This window comes from Phodopus roborovskii, unplaced genomic scaffold (assembly GCF_943737965.1).
Source record: "Phodopus roborovskii unplaced genomic scaffold, PHOROB, whole genome shotgun sequence".
Lineage (NCBI taxonomy): Eukaryota > Metazoa > Chordata > Mammalia > Rodentia > Cricetidae > Phodopus > Phodopus roborovskii.
In genome coordinates this window covers 1-16061 of record NW_026125421.1, presented here as the reverse complement: position 1 = coordinate 16061, position 16061 = coordinate 1, and the positions used below count along the sequence as shown (strand labels likewise).

The following is a 16061-nucleotide window of genomic DNA, read 5'->3' as shown; positions in this document are numbered from 1 at the left end:
AAAAAAAAAAAAAAAAAAAAAAAAAAGGTCATTAAGACAGGGTAAGAACTTCACCAAATAATTAATGTCCATTTCTTCTGCAAAACTTTTACAGTGGATAAAGAACACAGATAAGGAGAGAAATATCAGAGACTCATTTCAAAATGAGAAATGACTAACCACAACAATAACCCAGCATAAAGACCTGAGCTTGAATACCCAGCATCCACACAAAAGTCATTTGTGTTTATGTGTGCATCTGTAGCTCTAGTCCAAGGTGACAGAGACAGGGTTCCCAGAGGTCACTGGGCAGTGAATAGGAGAGTACCAGGTTCAGTGAGAAACCCTGTCTCTAAAAAGACAAGGGAGGAGAGAACTAGTGAAATACTCCCACAGGCTACCTCCATCTTCTACATGCAGCTCACACAGTCACTCCTAACCTCTACTTAGTATTTTATTAAAAATCTACACCCAGCTGAAGATAACAAAGATATCTGTTGATAAGGAAAGAGAAGAACAAGCTACAAATTCAACAGATTCTGAACCTGTGACCCTTTAATTCTCTTTCCAAGAAGAATTCTCCACCTTCATAAGCAGTACAAAATCCCTACTGTACAGGAAGGTTCTGATGAAGATCTTCCCAAACTCGGAAACAATACTCAAGATGCTCAAAACAGCCAAGTCAGCCATTAACATACCAGACTCCAAGGATGACAGCAAGCTCTTCAGCACACAGATCAGGCATCTGAAACTGGTCACTGTCTGCTAACTTTATTTCATTCAGAACAGTATCATCGTTGAGTTCAAGATTCTGGTAAAACACAGAAGAAACTATTTAGACCAAAATTTACATTTCATTCATTCAGGCAACCGATTGCTAAAGAAGATGACACTGATGTGTGGAGTTTTGGAGAAAGGATGGCATACATTATTTTTATTTTGATTTACTTTGGAGTATTTGTTTTTGTTTAGTTTGGTTTGGTTGTATGTTTGTTGTTTGTTTTCTTGTTTGGTTTTTTTTTTTTGAGACAGGGTTTCTGTGTGTAGCCCTGGCTGTCCTGAACTCACTCTGTAGACCAGGCTGGCTTCGACAGAGATCTGCCTGCCTCTGCCTCCTGAGAGCTAGGAATAACGGCATGTGCCACCACTGCATGGCTTGGCATTTGTTTTTAAGACAAGGTCTCACAATGTAGCCCTGGCTTGCTCAAACTTATTAGGTAGACCAAGCTAGCCTTAAACTCACAAATGTCTGCCTGCCTCAGCCTCCTGAGTACTAAGATTATGAAGGCAAGAAGCACTACATCTACCATTAACACATCCTTACTTTTAAAGATTATATAGCACCAAATATGGTCAACATACTATTTTCTTGTGAATAAAAAGTGGGGAATATAACTTGTGAAAAGGTTTGCCATGTGCACCTCAAGAACTCAGTGGAGACTATAGTGGTGAATGACAGCAAGTATTACTGACTCCAAACATACTTCTACTGATGGAATTCCCATACATTCTCTTGCAAATCCTTATAATAAAAATAAACAATGGAACTTAATGTAGAAAATACTACTAAAAAACTTCTAAAGAAAAGCATCGCCAAGCAGTGGTGGTATGTGCCTTTATTCCCAGCACTAGGGAGGCAGAGGCAGGCAGATCTCTGAGTTTGAGGCCAGCCTGGTCTACTGAATAAGTTCCAGGACAGCAAGGGCTACACAGAGTAAATATCTGCTCTTAAGGGCTCTCCTAATGCTTTGGCTAGCATTTGGGAGCATATCCTTCATACTAGGTTACCTTATCTAACCTTAATACAAGGAGAGGTATTTAGTCCTACGAAAACTTGATACAGCATGCTCCGTTGATATCCATGGAAGGCCTGTTTCTTTCTGAACAAAAATAGAGAATGAGTGGATTGGTGGGAGGAGGGCAGACAGAAGGTGAAGGGTGGGAATAGGAGGAGAGGAGGGAAGGAAAACTTTAAAAAATAAATTTATTTAAAAAAACAATCTGCTCTTGGAAAACATTGATGAGAAGATGAAGGCCAAGCTGCAGATACAAAGGATATACTAAGAATCATGTATCTGAGAAGGGGCTTGTGCCTGGCATTGTGGTACATGCCCTAATCCAGCAGTAGACTAGACTAGGTGCTGAGCATGGTGGTTTAAGCCCTACACTAGCACTAGACTAGTGAGACAGAACAAGACAGCTATCTCTGAATCAAAGGTCAGCCTCGTCTATATAGTGATCCCAGGCCACAAGCTGACACCCTGTCTCAAAAGCAAAATTACCAGAAAAAAAGAAAAGCAAGAGCTGGAGAAATGGCTTAAGAGGGGAAAAGGGACTTCTAAGAGACCAATAGCCATATCAGGAGATTTTGTAACCTTCTGTTGTTAATCCAGCTTCAGGGGATCTGACACTTCTGACCTCCACAGGCACCCACACTCCCATGGCAGGCAGGCAGGAAGGCAGAGGCGCACATACACATGCACACACAATTTTAACAACAGCTAGGAATATAATGATAACCTCAGACACTAAGGAACAGCTGGTGTCCGGAATAATGGAATGTACTCAACTTTAAAATGACTCAAATAAACACACATATACCATACACACATACACCAAAGATTTAACTTTTGTGTGCTTGGACTTCAGAATTAAATCTCTTCCCAATGATACTGTTCTATGGCCTAAAGATCAAACTGCAATGGGCAACCTAAAGCCTAATGAGGGGGCTTGAACAAGACTGAGAAAAGAGGTGGAAATCAAGGATGCATGCACTTATTATACATTCCCTGACTATTGCTAACCAGAACAGCACAAATACTGGCTCAATCACAGCTCCACATCCCTGAGAAAATAAATCCAGGTCCTGCACACACTCCTACAACTCTCCCATCTTTATTCACTTGTTTAGAACCAACAGCTGCCCCTTGCTAAGGTTACCACAAAAGCAAACAGTGAACTTGGAACCCGCCCAGCACTCTTATCAGATGTCCTCCTCAAAATGAACTGAATGACAGCTCTTCCCTTGACATTACTCTCAGCACAGAATAGAAATTTGATAAATTTACTTATTGGCTTTAAAATAAAGCATACCGAAACATAAGGTCTAAAGACATTGAAATCAATAAAAGGACGATCAACAACTGCAGATGAGGGGCTGGGGGAGATGGCTCAACAGTGAAAAGCACAGGCTGCCCTTCCAGAAGAACAAAGTTCGATTCCCAACACCCGCATGGCAGCTCACAACAGTCTATAACTCCAGTTCCAGGGGATCCAATCCCTCTTTTGGTTTCTGTGATCACTACACACATGTGGTACACAGATATATGTTTGGGCAAAACAGCACACACACTAAAATAAAAATAAATCTTTTTAAAAATTTAATTAACATATAAAAATGTAGGTATGAGAATCTCTGGAAAATGAAAACGTTTATGGTCTCCATGGGAAGCAGTTGCACAGGCCTATGAGGTCAACCGTCCAAGAAGCTAAAGTTCAAGCCACAAGAAAAGAATTCGTTCCACATGTCAAAAATCATTCTGAAGCACCAACCAACTCAATAATGACAGAGTAGAAAGCAGATTATACAATGACAAAAGAGGAATTCTGGTTGTTAGTTTATGTATTTAGAAGAAGTCAGAAAAATGTCAAGTCTTTGAATGTTAAAAGATATCCACAGAAGACAAAAGTAAAGGGACTAATACAGAGCAAGGTATGGTGGCTCATACCTACAATCCCAGTATAGGGACAGGGGAAGCACTGAGTGAGTGAATTCCCTGAGTATTGCTGACAAGGGCTCCAAGGCCTCGGACCCAGAGGAAATTGGCAATATGGGCCAGGCCCTGAAGGAAAGGCAAAGCTTTCCTCTGGAGACCAAGTATGTTAACAGATGACTAATGAGCATGTGCAGACTAGCAACTGCCCTTTCCTGCTCCTGGATATTCACAGACCCAGACTGTTCACCTACAGAGACAGGTGCAGTGTGGTGGCAGTGTGACTGTGGGTGCAGTGTGGTGGCGGGGTACAGTGTAGCAGTTGTCCCATCCCCCATAACGAAATGTATCTTTTCAAACTCTACGCCAGGATAGAAACTTATACGAAAAATACTGATTATTTTTACCTAAAAATGGGGGGGCAAAGAACTTAGCAAGGGTTGCCATGCAATGTCTTCTCATCCACTCAGTCCCCCGTGATACTTGCTGACACTATGCTATTTACTTACATAACTCAGGCCAACCTACCTTGGTTAAATACTCCTGGGGGTGGGTGCTGGGCTGAACTCACGCCTGGAAGGGATGTCCTCTTCTTTCTGACATCTAGAATCCAGCTGTGCCACGTTGTTTTCCTGGAACCGTGTCCTTTTCCCCAAAGCTCCTGAAAATTAAAATAAGATCCTACCAGTCAGACTTATAGTACAATCATGATGACTACTATTTTCAGAGTACTAAAGGTTTTCTCCATTCACGTATGAGAAGCTTGGGGCCCCAGCGATATTAAAAATGACTTCCTGAAGCCAAGGAATTATGGTGCCAAGGCTCAAACCCAGGATTCCTGACACTAGATTCTCAATCTCTATCTCTGCTTATTTTTTAGTCTCTTCTGAACAAATAACTTAGAAGTACTAAGGTTAGAAATCATATACACACATACATACTACATACATATATATGTATATGAATAATACACATGGAAAGATGGAGGTTGAACACATGTCATCACTCCCTCGGGATTATAAGGATCCCGCTAAGTGCATTACATCCAGCACTTAGCGGGGCCTCAGCTTGTAAGATCCAGGCGAGTGCTCCATCTGGCTTCATATAAGACCAACATTTTTTCTTTTATGTCTCAGAAATAATATGCTGCAGAAGAGCTATTTTCAGACCATTATGAAGGGAAGCAAAGTTTCAACATCCACTCTCTGGAAAATGTGGGATTACAGAAATCTGCTTCCTATACTGAGATGGCTCGGGTCTGAGTCACTGTCGACCCTGGACACACAGCATGCTCACGATGGCCACTGAAATGTCTTAAAAGCTTACCTTTTTATAGTTAAGTCTACAGCTGAGTGGGAAAAAAAACAATCTGGGTCTCGTTTGATTTGGGAGTACAGTTCTTCATCTCAACTTGGGGAAAAAATTAAAAACTGAAATAGCTATTGAATATACTACCACTAAAAGCTGAATATACAAAGCACAGTGTCATTAATATTTAAATAATTCCCCCCAAAGTCTCCTAGAACAAAAATATTTGAAAAAAAAAAAAATCTCTGAAATGAACCTCACAAGTTTATTAGATGTAAGTATATTTTCAAATGCAGACAAGATTACAAGTTATCCCTTTCATTATTCCAAAAACTAGAAACTAGATATTAAATAACTTTTCTCACACAAACACTGTAATAAAAGAAGGTTAAGATCACATACAGACATTTGATTCACAGTATGGCTAGAGGATTTTATCAATTAACATTGACTCAATAAGAAACACAGAAGACTGGGGCTGACAATAGTGTCAGTCTGAATGCCAGGCAGGTGTCACAGCCTGGGATGCTCAGCCTGAGCCCCCAAGCGGTTAACATCTGTCCTCATTAGTTCATGCATACTGAATGCCAACTACATTGTATAGGTTAGGGCTGGAAACAACACATGGCACTCAGAAGAGACAACAGCGGATTTAGGAGATCTTCTGTAACTCATTCGGCTCTTTCAACATACACAGTGTATACCCCGTACAGCTTCAGAGACTGACCTGAAGGGATAAAGAAAATGACAGACACATGGACACAAAGCTATGATCAGATGGTCTGGGCTCTGAGATACAGAAGCCACAGCCTCTGGATACTCAGCATATTTATTATATACACTTGGGAGGCGGGATTATCATATACTGATAAACAGGGAGGTGCGGTAATTGTATATAGACAAACTCTAGGTAGGCACAGGCTCTGTAGGGGAGCAGTCTGCAAGCTATAAACATCTACAGTGGACATTTTCTGTACACGTTGTCAATTATCACACTAGGACCACAGGAAGGCTTTGTTGTTGCTCTGAGCCCTCACCCAGGGGAAGATTTCGCCACCCCGAGGGGGCAGAGGCATTGGTCCATGACATGGCTGTGCCCTTGTCAAATAATACATTCACTCAACATACACTCAGAACTCTACTTGTTCACTACAATATTGAATGTTTCTATATTTCAGATAGTATTCTCACGTGCTCTCTTATTTTTAATATTTTTATTTATTTATTTTATTTTGGTTTTTTCAAGAACAGGGTTTCTCTGTGTAGCCCTGGCTGTCCTGGAACTCATTCTGTAGACTTGGCTGGCCTCCAACTCAGTGATCCACCTGCCTTTCCTTCCTGGTGCCGGGAGTAAAGGTGTGTGTCACCATGCAAGGCTTAGATAGTATTCTCAATCACTAAAAATACACCCAAGAAATGCCCCTAAGAAATACAATATGGGATGCAACAAAGCAGGATGGGAACAACAGGAGACATCCATAAGAATGGGCAAGGCACAGGGGCAGGACTAAACTGGGGGAGTCAGGAAAGGTCCTGGAGGGTTTATACCAGAATCAAATGGTCCAAGGTCCATTTATGTACTGCCTGGCTGCTATTATTACCAAATACTTAACTATCTTAGGATGAGGAAAGGACTCTATGAAAAAAACAAAATATAACTCCAAATTTGTTGAAAAAGATAAACTTTAAATAAAATTGTTTAAATATATTGGTGAAATAAAAAATAGGTGGGATCCAAAAAAAATAAATACTAGACCAAATATAGTAAGGTATCCCAAATTTCAACATTAAGGAGACTAAGACAAGAGTATCAGGGAAGGAAGTCCAAGGCCTGCCTAGGCTACATAAACAAAGTCTGGAAAATGGAAGATTATAAATGTAGACCTAACAAGTTTGCTTTCTCTTTTTTTAATCCTGTGATCAGTCTAGTTCTACTAAAAAAAATAATAACAAAAATAAATAAATAAGCAAAAGGAATGGAGGAGATAGCTCAGTCAATAAAGGCTGTGCTTCACAATCAAAAGGACAAAAAGTAAAATGCCAAAATACAATACAAACTGCCGACATATATACTAGCTTTCATAAAATTAAATCAATTACCCATGAAAATTAAAGTCTTACCTGTCAGATCAACCTGTAACTCCTGTGTTTTTAGCAGTACTGAATTGGTTTTTTGCTACTTTTATCATTCATAATAATATAAAAATAGATGTGCACATTCCAGATGGAATTGAATAGCTAAAAGTTGACCTGAATCCCCATCAAATAAATTCTCTACTTTCATCACTATAAGACAAAAAGATGAAATATTAAAAATTAAGATAAGTGAAATGAAAGTCCCAAAATATTAAAGTATACATCACATGGTTTAAGTTAAAGTTTTGGAGATCGTTAGCTACATAAAGAACACAAATACAACAGCAGTTAACAACTAGCATTCTCTGAGCACTTACATCTCCAGGAACATGCAGTTAAGACTTTATATGCATTGCCTTCTGCACTGTCACACAGCCCCAGGAGATGCTATTATACACATTGACTTCTGCACCACACAGTCCTAGAAGACTCTATTATATACATTGCCTTCTGCACCCACACGCAGTCCTAGGTGATCCTATTCACAGCACTGATCCAGGTACCCGCCCCCCCCTTTCTTTCTTTCTTTCTTTTTTTTTTTTTTTTTTTTTTTTTTTTTGGTTTTTCAAGACAGGGTTTCTCTGTGTAGCTTTGTAGATCAGGCAGTATGGAACTTACTGACATCTACCTGCCTCTGCCTCTGCCTCTGCCTCCTGAGTGCTGCGCTTCCTGGACAAGAATAAGACAATCGTGGCTGCTCACAAAACCCGTGCATATGTCTCACAAGCTGAAAAAACTCCTGCCAATATCTGATCTTTCAAGGGCAATATCTCAAATATAAATCCTTCTCAGGACACTGAATGCTATCTCAGCTAGTTGTAACTAACTCATCAACATTTGGGTCAGATCGCATAATAAAACATTTTTTAAATAGAATAACTTGTGAAATATTACAGACTAATTTAGACATAGCTAAAATGTCTAATTATGTCAATTAGTGATGAGATAAAGTGAAAAATGTCAATTGAAGGGAATGTTGTGGAATATGATTTTAACTAGGCAAATATGTGTTACATTTGTTTATACTGTAGAATATTTAACTATGTAAAGGTGTGTATTTTTGTTTATGTGGCACTTATTTATGAAAAAAATGTGTCCCATTTGTTTCACTTTGTCTGACTAGGGCACCTGATTGGTCTAATAAAAAGCTGAAGAGCCAGTAACTAGACAGGAAAGGGATAGGCAAGGGGCAGGCAGAGAGAATAAATAGAAGGAGAAATCTAGGCTTGAGAGAGAAAAGAACGAGAGAAGGGAAAAGAGAACGGGGGGCACACCCAGGGCAAGAAGCCAGGAAGAAGCCAGTCGCCAGCCATAGAGAGGCAGTAACAGTAAGACATAGAGAAGGAAGAAAGTTAAGTCCTGAGGCAAAGGTAAATAAAGAGAAACAGGTTGATTTAAGTTAAAAGAATTAGCCAGAAAGAGCATAAGCTAGGCTGAGCATTCGAAACTAGTAAGTGTCAGTGCCATGATTTGGGAGCTGGTTGATGGCCTAAAAGAAAAAGCCTGAGTCAAGAGCAGCATAAATTCTTGGTTGCAGGGCAAAGCAAACGATGTGCCTGAGTCCACTGCAGAAACACCACAGGTCACCAGGCATGAGTCACCTAGAGTCAGATTTCCAATTATGTCATTAGCCATTCTTGCTTCTGAACTGACTTTTAACTTCTAGAAAAAAAAATAATTCCCTTTAAAACAGACCATATGGTTTTAACCTTTAAAAAGATCATGGTTCTCCCCTTCCACCAATAAAGAAGTGTATTTCTTACAAAGATTAGTCACAGATACGGTAAAGATTTGGCAGTAAATACAGGTGGATATAATAAGGGACAATACAGGAGGGGAATAAATGTAACTTTTTATAAAAATCCCCGGAAACTAGATTTTCTTTAAAAACAAAAACCAACTCCTAGTAACAACACCTGGCCTGGCCTTTCTTTCCAACAACCAGTTTTCCACAAAAGCATAGCAAACTGTAAGAAATTATACAATAGCCTTTGGGGTACAATGTAACTGCCATTTTATAAGACTAAATAGTTGACTGAGTTCTCACAGAATTTGGTATACTTGTCCCCCAGGAAAACTGTCACTGGCGTTGGGTCTGCATCCCTAAGGCTTTCAAAACTGTGCCCAACTTCATGAACTACGAGGTTGTGACCATGCACTGTCCTTTTACAGAATAACCTCACTTCATTTTCAAATCATATGATGGCATAAAGCGGGCAAGACCAAGTTTACATAGTTTTCACTTGTTAAAAATGGAAGACAACACACATTGATAAACAGGTAGTGTGTCCTCATTTTTCAAGCTCCATCTCAATCTCCATTCTGAAGAGAATGTCACACCTAAGCAACACTACTGAAAAGGTTCAAATGTCACACATTAATGGGGATATTACATTTTCCCTAATTTCTATGAATCAAGTAATTCAGAAATCTTTACAGAGATGGAAGATGGCTATTCCCCCAGAAGTCAACACCACTATATCTCCTCCAAATCTGCTAAATGTGCAGGTGTCTGCTGCTGTCACTCTACATTACCCAAGGGCACCACCTATTTTAGTCTAGGACTCCTTTTAAGTCGGTGCTCACTGTGGGAGCCTGGCAGCCTGTGCTTGAGTCCCAGCGCCCACAAAAGTGGAGTAAGTGTATGTATTCCACGCCAGACAGTGGTGGCACACACCTTTAATCCCAGCACAGAGGTGGGTGGATCTCTGTGAGTTTGAGGCCAACCTGGTCTATGGAACAAATTCAGGACAGTCCAAGCTACACGACAGACCCTGTCTCAAAACAACAACAACAAAAGGAGTATGTCGACAAAGTTGCCCATGTGTACACTATAAATAACAAATAATAAATATTTCTAAGTCTGCTACCAACCTTGAGCAATACAGTTTTCAGCAAAAGAGCAAAAAAGAAAGCTGAGGCGGCGCTCCTCGAGCAACTGTTGGTGAATATTCACATATCACAAAGTCCACCACGGCAAGCTCTAGAAAGAAACACCATCGAAGCTGAATTTGAGACACTTGGGGAAAACACTTCACAACTAAAGGAGATAATTCTGGAATATCTTCACACTCACAAAACTCATACAGACAGAAACCCAATCATCCATGCTATGTTCTCAGCAATGCTCACAGCCTGTTGTCATGTCTCCATTAACACTTTCTGAAGTTGCTTCCAAGATTTACCATCAGAATGACTAAAGCCCCGTGCCCTGCCATGTGAACTCACTCCCTTCACAACCCAAGTACAACTTAACTGAGGTACACACTAAGCGCACAGCAGCTTTTTCTTTAATTCACTCAAGCTTCTTCTTATCAAGAAAGAGAACAAGTGCTAGGGAGAAGGCTTAGTTGCTGCACAGACATATAAGGACCTAGAGTTCAAATCACTATCGCCCACATAAACACCACAGGTGTTGTGACTCAAAACTGACGATGTGAGATGGGAGGGTCTCAGGAACCCACCAGTGAGCCTAGCAGAAACAGCTTCAGAGTCAGTGACATTTCCCCCTCACAAGAAGACATGTGCCCTTCTCCTCTGGACTCCATAAGTCACAAGGCACTCATGCACAAGCACATACACATACATACATACGTACACACACACACACACACACAGTCTTTCTTTTACTGCTCCAATCCAGTCTTCCTCTAGAAAAGGCCATAACAAAGATTAAAAATATAGATACCTGTACAAGTCATAATACATATTTTAAAGGGGTTGATAAAATACAAATCTGAGTATATGCTGAGTCACCTAAATTTAAGTTAGTCAGCAGATGGCTCCTGCCCACTAGCTCAGCACTAGGGAAAGGCAAGCTGAGAATTACAATCTCAAGTCAGCCTTAAATGCCTGTGATCTCATCTCAAAAAAATAAATAAATGTGAGCCTGAATTACATTACATGACTGTGTAAGAAACAAATTTTCTTTCTCAGTAGTAATAGCTACTATTAGATCATGCTTAGTTACCAAAAGCATTTTTTCTTGAATTTAATATCTCATTTGATTAAGGAGTACCTTTCTCACAGACCTAGTGCAGCAAGTCTGAACTCTTGGGAGACTGAAACAAAAGGGTCAAAATTCAAGGCAGCTGCCTGGGCATCTTAGTGAATGCAAGGCCAGTCAGAGCAACTTAGAGAGAGGACTGGAGGGACAGTTCATTGGTAGAGAGACCACTTGCCTAGTGAGTTCCAGGCCCTAAGGCTCAATCCTTGGAATCACAGAAAGGGGGAAGGGTCCCATTCCAATCAGCTAAGCACAACTAGCATAACTAAATTTCTGACTTTACAATGAAATCTTTTTTAATTAGTAATGCTGTTTCTCAGTCCATGGAAGAAAAACAGAATTATCTAAGAGGAAGGAAGTTTCAAATCATTTTATTTTAGCTGAATTCCCGGAGCGTTCCCTCCTATCCTTTCTGGTCACTGAGGCTAGTGGAGTCAGTCTATATTTCACCACCTCCCTTATCTGCTGCTAGGACAATGAGTCAGGCCTGGCAGCTTATTCTTTCCCTTTCCAGAGGGCCGAATTCAGTCACCTCCAGTTAAAAGGAGTGAGCTGTTAAGAAAACATATGACCTAAGGCGCTGAACTCAAGATGGGTTCTGTGATTTTAACTCTGTTGTGAGCTGGAATAGGGAGGTCAGAACCAATCAGGACTTCTCCCTTCAGCTCTGCTGGGAAAACACCAAGGCCAGTTTTATCTGCTAAGAAGTACAAAGCAGAAACACTGAGGTGTTGATAAAAATGAAACTGACAGCCTTGCCTCCTGTTGAGGGCACTTACCACAGTCAGTACAGACTGACTGAGAAGTCGCACTAGTCAAGAACCTTCTCCATGGCAGGGTCAGTAAAACAGTCAAGGAACTCATTCTGTTTGAGGGTCTGCCTTTAGCCTCCCCAACCCCTACCCCACGCACCCCACCCACCCACTACCCCTGTGTACTGGGCACTGATCCTAGAGTCTCACCGCGCCAGGCAATTGTCAGTTAGAGACCACCTGGCCTAAGTTCACACAGCTGAGAAAAGAGACAGAGAACTGTGGCCTGATCTTACAACTGGGATTTACTCAGCCTGTACATGTTAATCCCAGTCTACAGACTGAGCAGGCAGGCTGGGGAGAGGGGGAGTGCGTGTCTTTCATAAGGATCCACAAATATCACAGCAAACACCAGGATACTTTTCTTTAGGAAGCTAATTCACTCAAAAATCAATTTAAAATGGTGTTGGGGACCATCACCATCCCTCACAACCTCAGGTCTCTGACTTAGAAAATTACTGCCTCTTAAGAAAAAAGCAGAATGTTCAGCAGAACATTCTAAGGGACTAGCTTGCAGTTTTACAGCTGGTTAAAGAATAACTCAGGGCTATCTCTCCTGCTGCAATTTACAGCCAATTACAGGTTAGCTAAACGACTTAGGGCATTCCTTCTACCGACCTTCTCCTCTGCCTACATGCAAACCCTGCTCACATGCTGCCCATGGTCCTGTATAAGCCTCCCCGAGAAAATAAAATTTGTCAGCTTGATCATAATACTGTCTTGCTGCTGTTCTTTGTATCCCTTGTCCCTCCATTCCCCTCCCCCAGGTGTTCCCTGGTCAGTCGTTGACTTCCCCAAGGGTGGAGGCAAATGGAGTCTAACCAGTGGAAGTGGAGCTTGCCTAACTGGTGGGAGGCCCTGGGATTGCTCTTCACTGCTGAACTAACTTTGAAGACTGAAATCTACTTACTAAGTATGTGTGCCCACTCTTTTAGGAGAGATGCAGTCTTAACCACATTATTGAGCAATTTCACAGGGGCTGAAGGGATGGCACATCACTTAAGAATGTTCACCCCTCTCTCCGGAGCATTCAAGCTTGGTTCCTAGTACCCATATCAGGTGGCTCACACCCACATGTTACCCGAGGGCAAAATGGACTCAAGACCTCTGGCCTCCTCTGGCATGTGCACCCACCTGAGTGACCCATCCAGACAGGCATCCAGACAGACAGACAGACAGACAGACACACACACACACACACACACAATCAATCAATCAATCAATCAAAAACAAAATCTCTAAAAGAGGGGTATTGTAAATATTCATCATGCCACCAAAGGTAGGAACAGCTGGAGACATGGCTCCCAGATTAAGAGAACTTTCTTTGCTCTTCAGGGGACATGGGTTTGATCCTCAGCACCCATATGGTGGCTACAGGCCATCTGTGATTCCAGTTCCAGGGAGATCCGACACCCTCTTCTGGCCTCTGCAGATTTGACCAAGCATGCATGTGTTACACTCTCGCAGAGGGAACATGTAAATCGAGTGAATGTGTACTGTTTGACATAATCATGTCAGGGACCCCAATATAGACCTATGGAAAATGGCAATGACTTCCCGAGGTAAGGCTCAAGGAAATGGCAAAGGCTTCCCCTACTCTGTAAGAAGGAGGTTGATACTATGTGTTGGAAACATCCACAGCAACTTTCTCCCAAACTCACACACCCCCACTCATACCCACATTTACAGCCTGAAGACTGCTTCCCCTGCAGAGACGGCTGCTACGGTATTACCTGAACCAGTCTCCTTGATCAGCTCTATGCAATAACTCCCTCCCTTGTTCAGCTCTGTGCATTAACCCAGCCTCCCTTGTTCATCTGTGTGCAATAACCCTGTCTCCTTGTTCATCTGTGTGTAATAACCCCCACCTCCTTGTTCAGCTGCACATAATAAATACGCTAAGCATCTAGAGTGCTGCGCCTTCGCGTGATACAGCCTGAACGCAGACAAAATACACATACACATAAAAATAAGTGATTTGTTTGGTTTGGGGTTTAATTTTTCAAGACAAGGTTTCTCTGTGTAGCCCCTGGTGGTCCTGTAACTCACTCTGTAGACCAGGCTAACATCATACTCAGAGATCTGCCTGCCTCTGCCTCATGAGTCCTTTAAGAATTTAAGGTGTACGCCACCAAGCCCAGTCACAAATAAACCTTTATTGGAACAACACTCAACCCATCTGTTTGAGACTGTGGCTGCTCTCAAACCACCACATAGTAAGCTAAGCAGTCACCATGCAGACTACACACTACACAGCTGACAACCTCCACCTAAACCTCTGACCTTTGCAATACAATGAATCATTCCTAGTGCCTATCAACTTCCTGCACAATTGTTTCTCCCCACTGATATATACAACCTAAAGAAACCAAACAACAAATAGATCTTCTACACTCAACACAAATAAAGAAACCAATAATTCAGATCCCTTCCATTCTCATTGCTACTGACTATCAGCTAAAATTTATAAATTTGAATGGTACCTTACTAGTGAAAGAATAAATACACACATACACATTCTTCTCCTCTCTCTCCCCTACTAAAGGGGTTCAATACAGTCTCATTTTATACACAAGATTAACCTCACAAGAAAATATTTTTCACTTATTTCATGAGTCTTTTAAATTAAGTTCTCCAAGAAGATACAGAAAACAAAACCTACTGAGACACAGCCAGCATCAATCTGATGTCACACAAATGTCTAAGGACACAAGAGGGGCCTGTGTGGAATGCTCACAGAGCCTTCCCTGGCCTTACCTGGAGAGCTGTTAATTTATGTCTGATGTTCACCAGAATAATGTGTGCTATTAACAGCAATATGGGCTTTGAAGTCAGGCTGTAGATGGATTCTGCCATCTAGAATGAGCAGGCCCAGAATAACAGCATCAGTCAGCAGACCTAGAAAAAAAGATGATGAAGTTACAGGATTTAACAAGATATTCACTGTTACAGATAATTCAGCTTAGGAATAAGAACATTAATTTCATAGCAATAGACACCAGAAGTGACCATGACCTTGCAAATGTCACTGAAGACCACCACAAACCCCATCCCTGCAATGCCAGAGCCTTACATGGATACTCTAAATTCAGAGGAACAGGAATCCAACCAAAATGTTTAAAAGAAAGTGAGAAGAAAGCCCATAAAAGTCAAGACAGGCATGATAGTGCAGCAAAACAGTCCCTGCTTTCTAAGAGGTTGATGCAGAAAGGAGGCTTGAGCCCAGAGACTTCAGAACCAACACCAGCCTGAGAAACACAGCAAAAAAACTATGCCAAAAAGCGAGGGAAGAACAACTAGAAAAGTAACTGCCTAACCTGTGCTTCTCAGACCAGACTGGGCTCAGCTGGCTAACATACTCTCCTCAGATAAGACAGGAACTCAGTCTGTGCTGCTCACATCAGACTGGAGCTCAGGCTTACAAGTGCTCACTTCTAACCCAAGTCGAAGTCACTCTGGTGAAGTGCAGGAAGATCTGAGACATATGCCTCTAAGAGGAAGAAACATCCCATTCTGAGATGAGAAATATGTTCTGTTCTCTCTCTGTCTTCTACCAAAAACCTCTAGATACAAATAACAAACAAGCAGTTTAACAGGGCAACAAAATTTAGACAAGACTGCCATGATCTCATTGCTCCTGATAGCAATTCCCACTGGGGCTGGTTCCAAGCCTACCTCTTCAATGGGACTAACAAGTGACATACGATGAATGAATGAATGAATGAATGAATGAATGAATGAATGGTGAGCAAACGACCATGTTAAAGGCAGTTCTCTTCTTCCTTGCCTAGATCACCATGTGGAAAATGCTATCCACGCTCTCCAGCCCATATGCAACACAGATTTGCAAGGTTCTAACTGTGCTTTCAGAGCAGGAGGGAATGGCCCATTTTTAAGAGGATCACTTATATATATTTTTTAATAAAAATAGACAACACAAAGTGTAAAGAAAAGCCAACAACAATTCTGCAGGCAAGAGAGCATAAGATATAGAAAATATACATTCATCAGCACATCGTGGGAAATGCAACATCTGGAAGTCTGAGCCAAATGTATAAAGCCAGATTCTATGAGGGCGCCCTTCCACTGTAAGGGTGGGTTTCTTGT

The 16061-nt window shown here is 41.4% G+C and overlaps 1 pseudogene; it reads right to left on the bottom strand.

Annotated features, from left to right (window-relative positions):
- The window catches only part of LOC127215294 (tetratricopeptide repeat protein 27-like), a 105081-nt pseudogene extending 90229 nt beyond the window's left edge, over nt 1–14852 (bottom strand).
- Between the last annotated feature and the right edge of the window lie 1209 nt (nt 14853–16061).